Here is a 13,487-nt window from a genome sequence, read left to right on the forward strand (position 1 = left end):
ATGTATGTTATGAACAATAAGTTACCAGCTCCAATTTAAAACAAGTAAATTTATTTAACTGTAGTTTTAACGGCATTGAGATTGATAAATAACAGATACATTTGATATATCAAATTCATTCCACAAACTGTAAAATCTCTTCTGCTTGAGCAGGGGCCTGGAGTAGAAGACTTCCAAAGTCCCTTCAAGCTTTATCCTATTTCATATTCTAATCTCTTTAACCCTGATTCCTAGTATTTCTGGTGTTATTGACAAACCATTAACATTGGAATGAATTTGATCATTTAACAATTTAACTGATCTATTTCTTAAACCAGAATTGTCTAGTTTATACAACGCAAAGCCAAAACCACATTGAGACTTGAGTTTTTAATTGTTATCAATGATTCATGTTACCGGTATATTGCCTTTAACTGCAGATTCTTGTGAATATAATACATATGAAGATACTTGTTTTAGGCATAGACTATATATGTATATATATATATATATATATATATATCAGCTTCTTTTAAATTGATTTTTAGACTGCCCAACAGATCATTACACCTATTTTGAGATGTGACACTGTGAGACTGTCAAAGAACTAGAATCATTAGATGTAGGAATGCATGTTCTACAAAAAAGGATGAAGACATACAGGTAAAACTAAAAAAAAAAGAATATCATGCAAAAGTTCATTTATTTCTGTAATGCAACTTAAAAGATGAAACATAGTATATGAGAGAGACTCATTGCATGCAAGCTGTGATTTGTCATAATTGTGATGATTATGGGGTACAGCTCATGAAAATCCCAAATCCACTATTTCAGAAAATTTGAATATTACATGTGATCAATAAAACAAGGAGTGTACATAGAACAATATTGGACCTCTGAAAAGTATAAGCATGCATATGTACTTAGTACTTGGTTTGGGCTCATTTTGCAGCAATTATTCATTTATTTATTTATTTATTTATTGATTGATTGATTGATTGATTGATTGATTGATTGATTGATTTGATTTGATTTGATTTGATTTGTATGCCGCCCCTCTCCGTAGACTCGGGGCGGCTAACAACAATGATAAAAAATAACATGTAACAATCCAATTAATAAAACAACTATTGCCTCAATGCGGTGTGGCATGGAAGCTATCAGCCTGTGGCACTGCTGAGGTATTGTAGAAGACCAGGATGCTTCAATAGCGGCCTTCAGCTCTTCTGCATTGTTCGGTCTCATTCTCTCATCTTTCTCTTGGCAATGCCCCGTAGATTCTCTATGGGGTTCAGGTCAGGCCAGATTTCTGGCCAATCAAGCACAGTAATCCCATGGTCATTGAACTAGGGTTTTGTGCTTTTGGCAGTGTGGGCAGGTGCCAAGTCCTGCTGGAAAATTGAAGTCAGCATCCTCATAAAGCTCGTCTGCGAAGGAAGCTTGAAGCACTCCAAATCTACGCAGACTGTGGAAACTTTTGCATCTCATTTGGAAATCAAGGATTCAGAGTATGGAGGAAGAATGGAGAGTCATACACAGCATGATGCTTGAGGTCCAGTGTGAAGTTTCCAGTGTGTGTTGATTTGGGGAGCCATGTCATCTGCTGGTGTTGGTCCAGTATTACATTTCACCTTTTAAGGTGCATTACTGAAATAAATGAACTTTTGCACGATATTCTAATCTTTTGAGTTTCATCTACATATAGAAATCTAAATGGAGGAAGCATTTGGAAAAACAAAGGAAATCGGAATGCCTTGACCGATTAAACCTAGAATGACAAATATTTTTCAACAGTGTTTTGTAAATCCAAATGAAAACAGGCATGCATTCCGATTTCCTTTGGTGATGGGCACATGCACTGTGCACTGTTATATGTTTGTTTTTTGTAAACCTATAAAATCAATAAAAATTTATTAAAAAAAAAAAAAAAAGAAGGCCTTGCATTATTGAAACCCGAGTGGATAAACTCAACAGATAACAGCTGGCCAATTCCTTCAGGTTTATCACGGAAATGATAAATGCCTCCATAACAAGGGTGTCGCAACTGTAAGGAGGAATTATGACAGGTCTTTAAAAGTTAACTTTGCCTTGACGTGGATAATTGTACTCGCTGTGGGCTTACAGGAAATACTCTTTTCCTGGGCAAGGTGCTTTGCCAGATACTGTATAGCTGCAAATAAAATCCAGTCATTCCAAAGAATCAGTTTCAAGCCTGCTTTTGATTTAGCATTAATCATGGTCATTGTGATAATCACCAATGCTAGAGGATGGATGTGAGGAGAATCATGTTAGCTATTGAATGTTCTAAATCTATGCAGCTTGGCTCTCATCGTCTGGAATGTAATATACTTCAGAAAAGCAAAGAATAATAATTAGTTTGCACTACAGAGCTATCTGTGAGTGACAATATACATGGCCTTCATGTCATACTGGCTATCAGCTGAGATTAATACACCAGAGGCAACATTTTTTTGGACAGATTGCCTAGTTCTAATTATCCATTATGTAATCTCTAGGCTACAGCTGGAGCATTTTATACATGAAGTTATCTTTTAAGAAATTGCAATTTGAAATATAGATATTGGCCTGCTGTGACTAACATACTGGGATACCACTTATTGTCAACGTTTAAGATTAAGCAATTGAAATGGTTTCCAGTTAATTTCTTGCCTATAATTCAAAATGCTGGTGCTTCTTTTCAAAGTTGTTTGCAATTTAGAATATTTGAAGGATCATCTATAGCTATATTAGCAGAGAGAGAGAGAGATTACTTTTCTATACATTAAGATATTTATATCCCTGCCATTCAAGGTAAAGCAGATAGTATCAATAGTGACATTATGAGTACAGAATGCTATTCCTGGACAATGCTCAAGTCTTATTTTATCAGATGAAACTACAGTGTTCCCTCGATTTTCGCGGGTTCGAACTTCGCGAAATGTCTATACCACGGTTTTTCAAAAATATTAATTAAAAAATACTTTGCGGGTTTTTTCCCTATACCACGGTTTTTCCCGCCCGATGACGTCATATGTCATTGCCAAACTTTCATCTGCCTTTAATAAATATTTTTTTAAATAAACTTTAATAACTAAACACAGTGAGTAATAATCTAAATGGTTGCTAAGGGAATGGAAAATTGCAATTTAGGGGTTTAAAGTGTTAACGGAAGGCTTGTGATAGCCAAAAATAGTGTATTTACTTCTGCATCTCTACTTTGCGGAAATTCGACTTTCGCGGGCAGTCTCGGAACGCATCCCCCACAAAAATCGAGGGAACACTGTAATTACAGTTTTCAAGGTCTTTTAAATTTTTTTCTAAAATTGGTTTTGTGCCTTCATTTGTATTTCTGTTTAAGATGCAGTTTCAAAATGGTGACTGTTTTGTGTTTATGGTTAGGTTTTGTTTTAATATATTTGTCAAGAAGAGAGATTCTTTGAAGACAGTGGCATACATAATAAATGAATGACATTCTCCTTGTGAAAAGCTGACTTTTTGGAGTTACTCAAGGTGCCTTCAATAAATCCTTTAAAATATAACTTGACAAAGGCAACTACACACTTCGTTAAGAGTTTATTATCCTGTGATGCTATGCACTTCCAAACATACAGATTATTAAAAATGCTAATTATAGATGTCACCTTCGTTACTTTAATCCTGGAATGTAAGATTTTTTACAACTATTGAAGTATGTATCTGTCCTCTCTCTGGCTTAAATCTTGCTTCCTTATATAAAATGGATCACAAGACCAAAAAAAAGTGGGTTCTATCTTTTTCATTTTGTACCAATCTCTATTTTACTAAGAGTCTCCTGAATTTTTTACATATTGCAAATATTTTTATATGGTGATACCATTACAGACTAATAGAGAAAACCAAATGGATCAGAGGATTAAATATATTTGAAATTCGTAAAGGAGTTTCAGCTTTCAGTTACCAATACGTACAGCTATTATATCTTAGGTTAACTTTAAGGAACAATTGTTTTAGAAATCAGGCAAACCAAGTTTTGAATTTCTTCCAAATCAATAATCCTGTGGATTTTATTTCTCAGCCTGTTCAGTCTGGACAACAAATTGAGCTATACTTTATGCGCAAAGATCCAAACCCATAATTTCAAGTATTTTAAACACTGAAGTCACTACATATGTTCTTTTTTATATTAAATCAAACACAATAGATATATAAAGGATAATTTTGCTATGCGGGATGCTTTTTTTAAAATGAATTCACACAAGTAACATGGCAAAACCTGATCACATATAGACTGCATATAACTAAGTGGAGAATAAACAATAATAGCTCTACTTATTAAAAATTATCACTGTATCGTTAACTTCAACTTATCTAATGCTTCTGCTTTTATTAAAACCTATAGAGTTTGATTACAAAAACTATAAATATTGACCAAAAAAAATCCCTTAAATTTAATGGTGTTATAAAACCCTCATGGAAGAGAACTATTTAAACATGTGCTAGCCCGTTGTAGTCATCTTCAGATTCACAAAGTAAGAAACATTTATTGTAGTAATAAAAGGGGTATAAGTATGGAGCATCTGGGACCTTCCTTTGCAAGTCATCAGTTTATTAAGGCATCAGTACATGCCAGTAGGAGTCACTCTAAGCTTAACAGAAAATTTAAGATATTAAAATAAGGTATATTTGCATCCAATGCATTAATTAATTTTAATAAAATAGTTTTCCTGCTTAAAGAGCACCAGCACTCAAGTTTCTTTAAACACAACTATTTTCTAGATAACTACCCCACAACAGAATTATTGTAAGCTAATTCATTTGTTAAAAGTTAAATTCTGAAATTACAAAACATTTAGTCATAGGGATATTGGCCTTCTTTCAAGTAAGGCTAAACAGGTAGGTCCCAGCGGTTGTGCACAACAACACACTCATGTCTGAAGAGATTCTCAGTCATCCAGATCCTGGTTGTCCCAAAGGTGCTTTTTCATGTGGCAAATGGACTTTCTTCTATTTCTTTGAATACATTTTGCTTCTCATTCCCCAGTGAGGAATAGAAAGATTTATCTTCCTTGCCACAGGTCTTCAACCTTGGGCAACTTTAAGATTTATGGACTTCAATTCCCAGAATTCTCCAACCAGCTATGCTGGACCTCTGTTCCTTGCAGTCATTTGCCTCCTTTTTAGAGGGTCCTTGAAGCCCTTGGAGATTTATGTGCTCCTGGTTCCTGTAGTCTGCATTTTTCCCCTCTGGAAATCCATTTCTACTCTCAACGCCAAGTACGAATGGATAAAATTACCATTGGATAAAATTACCATAGAATGGTAATGTAAATGACCAGCTGTCTGCAAGGAAGATAAATCCTTCCATTGCCCACTATCCTGTCATTACATTAGAGCCGAAGAAGCTTCTTCGATGAGAAACGAAAGTTTTCAAAAGAAAAAAAACAAGGAAGTTCAGTTGCCTGCTAAAAAAAAAACACCTTTGGGACAACCATGACTGGATGGCTGAGAATCTATTTATTTATTTTAATTTATTTATTTATTTGTTTTGTTGAGTTATGTATTGGTGGTATACAAAGATATATTTATATATACTGCTTGAAAACATAAAGGGAACACTCAAATAACACATCCTAGATCTGAATGAATGAAATATTCTCATTGAATACTTTGTTCTGTACAAAGTTAAATGTGCACAACAGCATGTGAAATTGATTGTCAGTGTTGCTTCCTAAGTGGACAGTTTGATTTCACAGAAGTTTGATTTACTTGGAGTTATATTGTGTTGTTTAAGTGTTCCCTTTATTTTTTTTGAGCAGTGTATATGATACTAGTAAAATAAAATAAAATTCTATTCTATTCTAAAAGAGAAACATTAGGACCAGGGGATGGAAGGCACTCTGGTGCACTTATGCACACCCCTTACTAACCTCTTAGGAATCGGAAGAGGTCAACAGTGGATAGTCTAAGGGTAAAGTTTTGGGGGTTAGGTGATGATACTCCATAAACTCTTAGCCATGCTCCTTGGGATGATCACTCTTTGGTATGGGAGTAGGAATGGATTTCCATAGGGAAGAATTACAGATTACAGGAGCCACTTGCACTACTCGGGTGACCTTGAGGACACAGATAAACCTCCAAGTGCTTCAAGGACCCTCTAAAAAGGATGCATATGACCATCTGTCTGCAAGGAAGATAAATCCTCACATTCCCTGCTATCCTGTAAGAGTCAAAGAAGCTTCTTGGATGAAAAACGAAAGTTTTCAAAACAAGGAAGTCCAGTTGCCTGCTGAAAATATCCAGAGACTCTTAGCCATGCTCTTTGGGATGATCACTCTTTGATACGGGAGTATTAATAGATTTTCAGAGGGAAGAATTACAGATTACAGTCATACCTCGTCTTACGAACCTAATTGGTTCCAGGGGGAGGTTCGTAAGACGAAAGGTTCGTAAGACGAAACATTATTTCCCATAGGAAACAATGTAAAGTCAATTAATCCGTGCAACCAAACCCCCCCCCGCAAAAGAACAGCGTTCGGAGGTTGCTGGGAAGCCCCCCAGGCCGGCTGTCGCCTTTTTTAAAAGCCGCGCGGCTTCCCAGCAGCTTCCCGAAGCCGAACGCCAAACCCGAACTTCCGCGTTCGGCGTTCGGAGACAGCGGGGAAGCCGCGCGGCTGTTTTAAAAGGTCATAGCTGGGCTGGGGGGCTTCCCAGCACCCCCCCGAACCCCGAACCCGGAAGTTGGGCAAAAGTTCGGGGTTCAGGGGGGTGCTGGGAAGCCCCCCAGCCTGGCTGTGACCTTTTAAAACAGCCGCGCGGCTTCCCAGCTGTCTCCCGAAGCCGAACGCCAAACCCAAACTTCCGCGTTCGGCGTTCGGAGACAGCTGGGAAGCCGCGCGGCCATAGTTCCCTCTAAGCTGAGCAGTGAGCAATCACTCACTTAAAAATCATCATCAACTCAGAGTTTTCCAAACCTGCTCAGAAGCCGAGAGGGAAAGAGTGAGAGGGAAGGAGAGAGAGAGGAAGAAAGGAAGAGAGAGAAACAGATAGAAAAAAGAGGCATTTTGATATTGATAGAGTTGCCCTATTATGAGCTCACTGTTATAGACACACAGTACAGTATTTTATTTTGAAATTCTCTGAGGCAAAACAGGGTGGGTTTTTTATTTGTTTGTCTGTCTGTCTGTCTGTCTGTCTGCCTGTCTATTTATTTAATTATTTATTATTTCTGTGCCGCCCAGTCCCGAAGGGACTGCCCCTCGGACACTATACTTTTCCGCCCACCCCCCCCAAAAATTAGAGGGAACACTGCGCGCGGCTGTTTTAAAAGGTGACAGCCGGGCTGGGGGGCTTCCCAGCAACCTCCCGAACCGAACCCGGGGTTCAGAAAAATTTTGCCTCTTCTTACGAACTTTTTTCGAGTTACGAACCGGCGTTCGGGAGGCTGCTGGGAAGCCCCGCCGCCCGGCTGTCACCTTTTAAAACAGCCGCGCGGCTTCCCAGCTGTCTCCTGAAGCCGAACGCCAAACCCGAACTTCCGCGTTCGGCGTTCGGAGACAGCTGGGAAGCCGCGCGGCTGTTTTAAAAGGTGACAGCCGGGCTGGGGGGCTTCCCAGAAACCTCCCAAACCGAACCCGGGGTTCAGAAAAATTTTGCCTCTTCTTACGAACTTTTTTCGACTTACGAACCGGCGTTCGGGAGGCTACTGGGAAGCCCCGCCGCCCGGCTGTCACCTTTTAAAACAGCCGCGCGGCTTCCCAGCAGTCTCCGAACGCCGGTTCGTAACTCGAAAAAAGTTCGTAAGAAGAGGCAAAATTTTTCTGAACCCCGGGTTCGTATCACGAGTTGTTCGTAAGACGAGGGGTTCGTATCTTGAGGTACCACTGTACAGGAACCATTTGTACTACTCAGGTGACCCTGAAGACTTTTCTGAGCTGTTCCATTCTCCGGAGAAGGGCGGCATACAAATCTAATAAAATAAAATAATAATAATAATAATAATAATAATAATAATAAAAAATAATAATAAAAAACAACCTCCAAGTGTTTCAACCTCTAAAAAGTATCAAGGGAGCTAAATCCTTCTATTCCCCACTATCCTGTCAGCGTCGAAGAAGCTTCTTGGATGAGAAGCGAAACGCCTTCAAAAGAAAAAAACAAACAAACGAAGTCCAGTCGTCTCCTGAAAAAAGCACCTTTGACACCACACGCTGGTGTGCTCTCCCTTCCCCTTCGTCCCACTACGAATGCAAATAGTCCTTGCTGGCGGCTCCGCAACCCCCTCCCCCCCCAAGAGACGCAGCGTTCCGCCTTCCTACAGCCGCGCGGATTCGCACCAGAAGGTCGAAGCCGAAACTTCCGCGGTTTCGCAGCGTCCCCTCCGTCGGTTCTCTCTCTTTTTTTTTAAAGGTTCTCGCGGAGAGCTTCAAACCCGGAAGCGACGGACCAAGTTTCCTTTTTCCGGGATGGTCGATTTCACAGCATCGGCGTTTCAACCGGGAGAGACAGAGGGGGGGAGGATGGTTTTGTCGAGTCCTCGAAAAGCTGGCTTTCCATGCGGGGGAGAATCCTTCGAGGATCGGCTTCGCAAGTGGATTCCAAGCCCGAAGCCAGAACAAGAAACACGGAGCTTTAGCCATCGCTCGACAGCTTTTTTTTTTTTATGTCAAGATCCCCCCCCTTTTCCCCGGTCTCTTGCCGTTGGTTTCGTCCGGGGGCAGATACTGTTACAATGTGTAGCCTGGGACAACTCGGGCACTTTCATTCCCTTCTTGGAGAGGCAGAGAGAGGGACCGAGACAGGAAGCCAGGCTGCCTTGAGGTGGAAGCTCTTTTTTTTCTAAATTTATTTATTTTTTTCCTTATCGCTTCTTCCCTGCTTTTTTTCTTTCCTTCTGGTAATTTTACACTTTGACGTTTTCTGCACTTGGGGGGAGGGAAGAAAAGTAAAGGGGGGATTTCATGGGGCGATCCCAGCCCGAGCGATCCGGTGCCTTCTTGGTGCTCCTTCCAAGCTCTGCTGGGCTTATTAAAGCATCCCGAAATCCACCGTAGTATGTGAGTAGGAAGGTTGATTCCTCGATTCCCGTCGGCTTTTCTGATCTCATCGCTCGAGGCTGCCAAGGGAGCCGGAGAGAGTTTGGAGAAAGGCTGGAGGAGATCAGAACAGGCATTGGGGGTTGGGGGGATTTTTTTTGGTGGGGGGGGGGAGAATTGAAAAGTTGCCTCTCAGTTTAATGCAACTTGGCATGTCGCTGCATCGGTGGGTTTATTGACCGAATGCAGATGCTGATCAAACCTTGAGTGAACATTTGTTTTCTCTTCTTCCCGGCCGTCTCCAAAGTAGATTTTGTTTCCTTTTTCCAAGATCATCGTAATTCACTGCTTGTGTCCCCACTTGCACATGGCGATGGGATCTGTCCTTGAACGGCTGTTAAAGTCGTATATAATTTTTTCCCGGTACGTCATGGATTTGTCAGCTGTATATGAGCGGTTCCTCCCAGCCTTTATTTCTTGTGAAAATGAAAATCGGGCTGGCAGCGGATACTTATTATATGCAAATCTTTTTTAAAAAACTGCTCTATTCATCGCAGGACTTGCCAGCAGTGTTTGGATCCCTCTGCTCTACGAATTTATCTCTTTTAATTGAAATCCGCCTCTGTCTACATCTGTTTTCCGAGTTGGTTTGATAATATGGATTTCAATATGCATTGTATGAACTGTATAATGGTTTTGCTACAGTTGAATGGTAGAGAGACTGCCAAGAAGTCTGCGTGTTGCCCTTTCAGCTTTATGTCTCTGGCAGTAGGTTGCTCATACATTTAAGTAGCTTAGCCTTCTATTAATACTTGCATGGACTTTTCTACTCCCTTATTTTTATGAAAGGAGGATGAAGTGTGGCCAGTACAGACTAACAGTAATTTATATTTTACAGTTAGGCCAAGATGAAATGTGATCTTATTAAAATATTGTTTCTTGCACAACCAAATTTTAAATTTTCAAATGCAATAGTATTCATTTGTGCCCCATACATGAGCAAAGGCACATTATAAAATAGCCGTGAAAATAAACGGCTTATCTGATATGATCATTTATTTGTTTTTATGTTTGCCTTAATTTAAATGTCATTTGCTTTCTGGAGCAACTTATCACAAACTGCATTTGATATTATGTAATATCAAAAGATCGTTTGCAGATATTTTATTTTTGGAAAGAAAGTTGTGGAAGTTATAAAATTTAAAGCAGAATTAATCCCCCCCCTTTTTTTTGTTTCAAGGGGAAATGAATCATTGGTTTTGACACTATGGTAAAAGGCTGGTACTTAATCAGTATATAAGTTATATTCCAATCATAGGAATGCGTGGCTTTTTTATAGGGAAGAATGCAAATACTGTTATCCAGATTTGAAAATGTTAATTATTTGCTTTGATGTATAGTTATTTCACTACTGGGCCAAATTTCACTTTGCAGGATTTTTTGCACTTGGGTATATAATATTGATTAATTCTGTGTGCTCTGCCTATATTGAAAACAACTACTTGTTGCAACTTGAATAAGAAGGTACCAGCAGCTATTACAATCTGCATTTAAATATTTTTTGAATGAATATTTAGGCTGCAATCCTAAAGTCACTTATTAAACTGTAAACTAGGAATTCTTAAACTTTGCAAATGCAAATGATAAATTTCCAGTTTGATCAAGCATTGAGGCACTAGGCTAGAGCATGAAAAACCATGAGTTAAAAGTCCCACGTTAACCACAAAAGCCAGCTGGATGACTTTGGGCCGGTCATTCTCTTTCAGCCCAACCAATTTCACAGAGTTGTGGGTAAAACAGGATTAGGAAAGGTGTGTTGAATATGTTCACTGCCTTGAGTAATTTATAAAAATAATAAAGGTGAAATACAAATAAATAAAATAAAAATAAATTTGTGGGACAGTTTCACAGAAATAAAAATGCTTTCATTTATGTTAGGCTTTGGTTAAAAAAAAATATTAGGCACCAGGCTGGCCCTGGTAAAGCTGCAGTGCTCTTAGTATTTTTGCTCTAGCTTTGCTTACCTGGACACATTTAACTGCTTTTAAAACTAATTGCAGATCCCCCTCTCATGACCCTTGGAAATTCTGGGAACCCCTTCAGTAAGCCCAATTGAAGGTCAATACTGTACATAGCATATATTAGTAGCCTTCTCTACCAGGTATCCTCTAGATGTGCTAAGGTCAAACATTAACCATTCTGGATAGAGTTGATGAGATTGAATTGAAACAGTTATGGAAAGCCCACTGGAGAAGACGCATAACCACATTTTCTTTTAAGAGTACAGCTATACTTAAGTGCTTCCCCATAAAACACCTCCCAATTCTTACTGAGATGATAAATTCCAGAATTTAAGGTATCACAATCAAAGATGAAGTTGGCTTGAAATTGTGAGAAGTGCCACTACAATTCCTGGATAATGATATGAATCTCTTCAGTGCAGTTCTTGTGGCACAATGGAAAACCTAAAAATATCATAACAAAAACAGTGTTTAAAGATAGAACTGTATACTACTGAAGTAAATAAAGTTGATGTCATATAGGCAGAGAACTGAATATAATTACAGACTCCAATAAGTTTAATCGCCTGTAAATCTTCATGAAGATTTTTAATGGCTAGAGCTCTTCGATAGTGGGATAAGGTAAAAGTTTCCATATCCAATCGTGCTGTGGGTAGGAACGGGAACTTTGTTGCATGGTACTCAGGTCTTGAATTTGGGCTATCAACTTTCCAGTTGACAAGCTCAGCATCTTCAACGGCTGAGCCATCACACCCCTTCTAAATGGCATACTTTCATTTTAATTCTCAATATTGAACTGGAGGCATGTTTTGGGTGCTTTCATTTACCTCTCTTCCAACTATAAAGCTTCATAGTAATCCATTTTTTTGTGAATTGTTGATTTTATGGAAAAATCCTATTGTTGCTTCTGTAGGGAAGACTCTTGCATCCCAATTTTTTTCCACAATTAGAGATACTAGGAATTTTTTAGATGGGTGGATTGATGAAAAAGGTGGCAAATGGAAAAAGCCCAACCATATTTGGTTTTATAGTTTTATCTTACACATCAGGATATAAGTTTCAGTTGATAATTAAAAAAAAACAATTCTCATAATTATTTCTTCTCAGTTAACATAAGATAATGGTGTACAATGTTTTTTTATATTTAAAATAGCAATTTATTGTATAATATGTTGATAGAAGTAGTGTTGGCTTTAGATTTAACCCAGATGTTAATGATTTCTTACTGAATTCTAAAAAAACATAGTGAATGTAACTCACACTAGAAAGTGGTTTTCATGTTTCATAAAGTAAGACTGACTTGTAGGAATTAGACTTCTAAAACTTTTCAGTTTTAGGAGCAGTCTTAGATTCTTGCTTTTCTTGATGCTTAATCACATTCCCTGATCGCTTACTTGAATTTTAACTTGTCTGCTTTGAAAAATTGACTTTGTCATAGTTTTTGATATTTTGGGGGGTGAGAAGGGAACAGGAAGTATATCTTGATCCAGTTTAACAAATCGTCTGCAGCTGTTCTATGTTTTAGTATACTGTGGAATAGTAAATACATAGAGGAAAAATGATAAAATGTAATAAGTGGAGTTCACTTCATATTTATATGGCTGTAACAAACAAAATCACACAATATATCAGCCTATTTTAGTGGTTTGATTTATGGGCCCAGGAGCTGAATGCAGACTTCCCATCTCTCTGTGGGAGTTCAAGGTGATGCATACTGAAAATATCTTCATTTTATCCTTGGGGAAAGAAATGAGTTGAATGGCGGGAAAGATAATGATCAGGCCTAATTGTCCAGGGAGAGTTTGATGGAGATTTGTATTTGGCTCCCCTTGTTTCCAATCTAGTGTTAACACATTGTATATAAATGCTATCTTAATATAGATGAATGATTATTTAAGTTTAGCTTGTTTTCTTGTAAGATTTCTCTGCCTCTTTTTATGAAAGAATATGATATATATATTCTTGCTCCAGTAGCTTTTTACTCATTATGCCTTCAGCAAGCTGTCCCATTGAATAAAAAAACAACCAAGTGTTCAAACATCAAAGACTTTTGTGGCCTCTTGAAGATTAACAAATCCAGTTCAGTGTAGGCTTTCAAGAAGTAGTCCATTTCATCTGGGCCACATAAGCTAATGCTGTTATACATATGTTATCCTTTAAGGAGACCTTGATTTAAATTTGATACAACAGACTAGCATGATTATTCCTTTCACTGTTGTTTAGTTCAATGAAACTGCCCAAGACGAATCAATCTGCCACTCTTGTATTTATCAAGAATACAGTGTATTTTACATGTTATAAAATTAGATCAAACAGAATATCTACATGAGAAAAATATGGCTTATCTGTAAGGAACAACTTTTCAGTTCACTTAGTAGAAGGGGTTAGTAAACTTTGATTCTTTCATGCATGAATGGCAAAACTGTAAACTAGAATTTTTGATGGGTTCTTACTAGGAAAGCTTTAAATAGCCCCA

At 38.4% G+C, this 13,487-nt stretch overlaps 1 protein-coding gene across 5 annotated transcripts in view; it reads left to right on the forward strand.

The window, feature by feature from the left end:
- The first annotated feature begins 8,687 nt into the window (after positions 1-8,687).
- Positions 8,688-13,487, forward strand: part of FAM53B (family with sequence similarity 53 member B) — a 166,020-nt gene continuing 161,220 nt past the window's right edge. For 4 of the 5 annotated variants that reach the window (XM_070752529.1, XM_070752527.1, XM_070752530.1 and 1 more), the window contains exon 1: positions 8,688-8,775. The gene's annotated coding sequence lies outside the window, so the exon portion shown is untranslated. Of the gene's footprint in view, positions 8,852-13,487 lie in introns of all 5 variants that reach the window. The other variant, XM_070752528.1, reaches the window with a different exon arrangement.

This window comes from Erythrolamprus reginae, chromosome 5 (assembly GCF_031021105.1).
Source record: "Erythrolamprus reginae isolate rEryReg1 chromosome 5, rEryReg1.hap1, whole genome shotgun sequence".
Classification (NCBI taxonomy): Eukaryota; Metazoa; Chordata; class Lepidosauria; order Squamata; family Dipsadidae; genus Erythrolamprus; species Erythrolamprus reginae.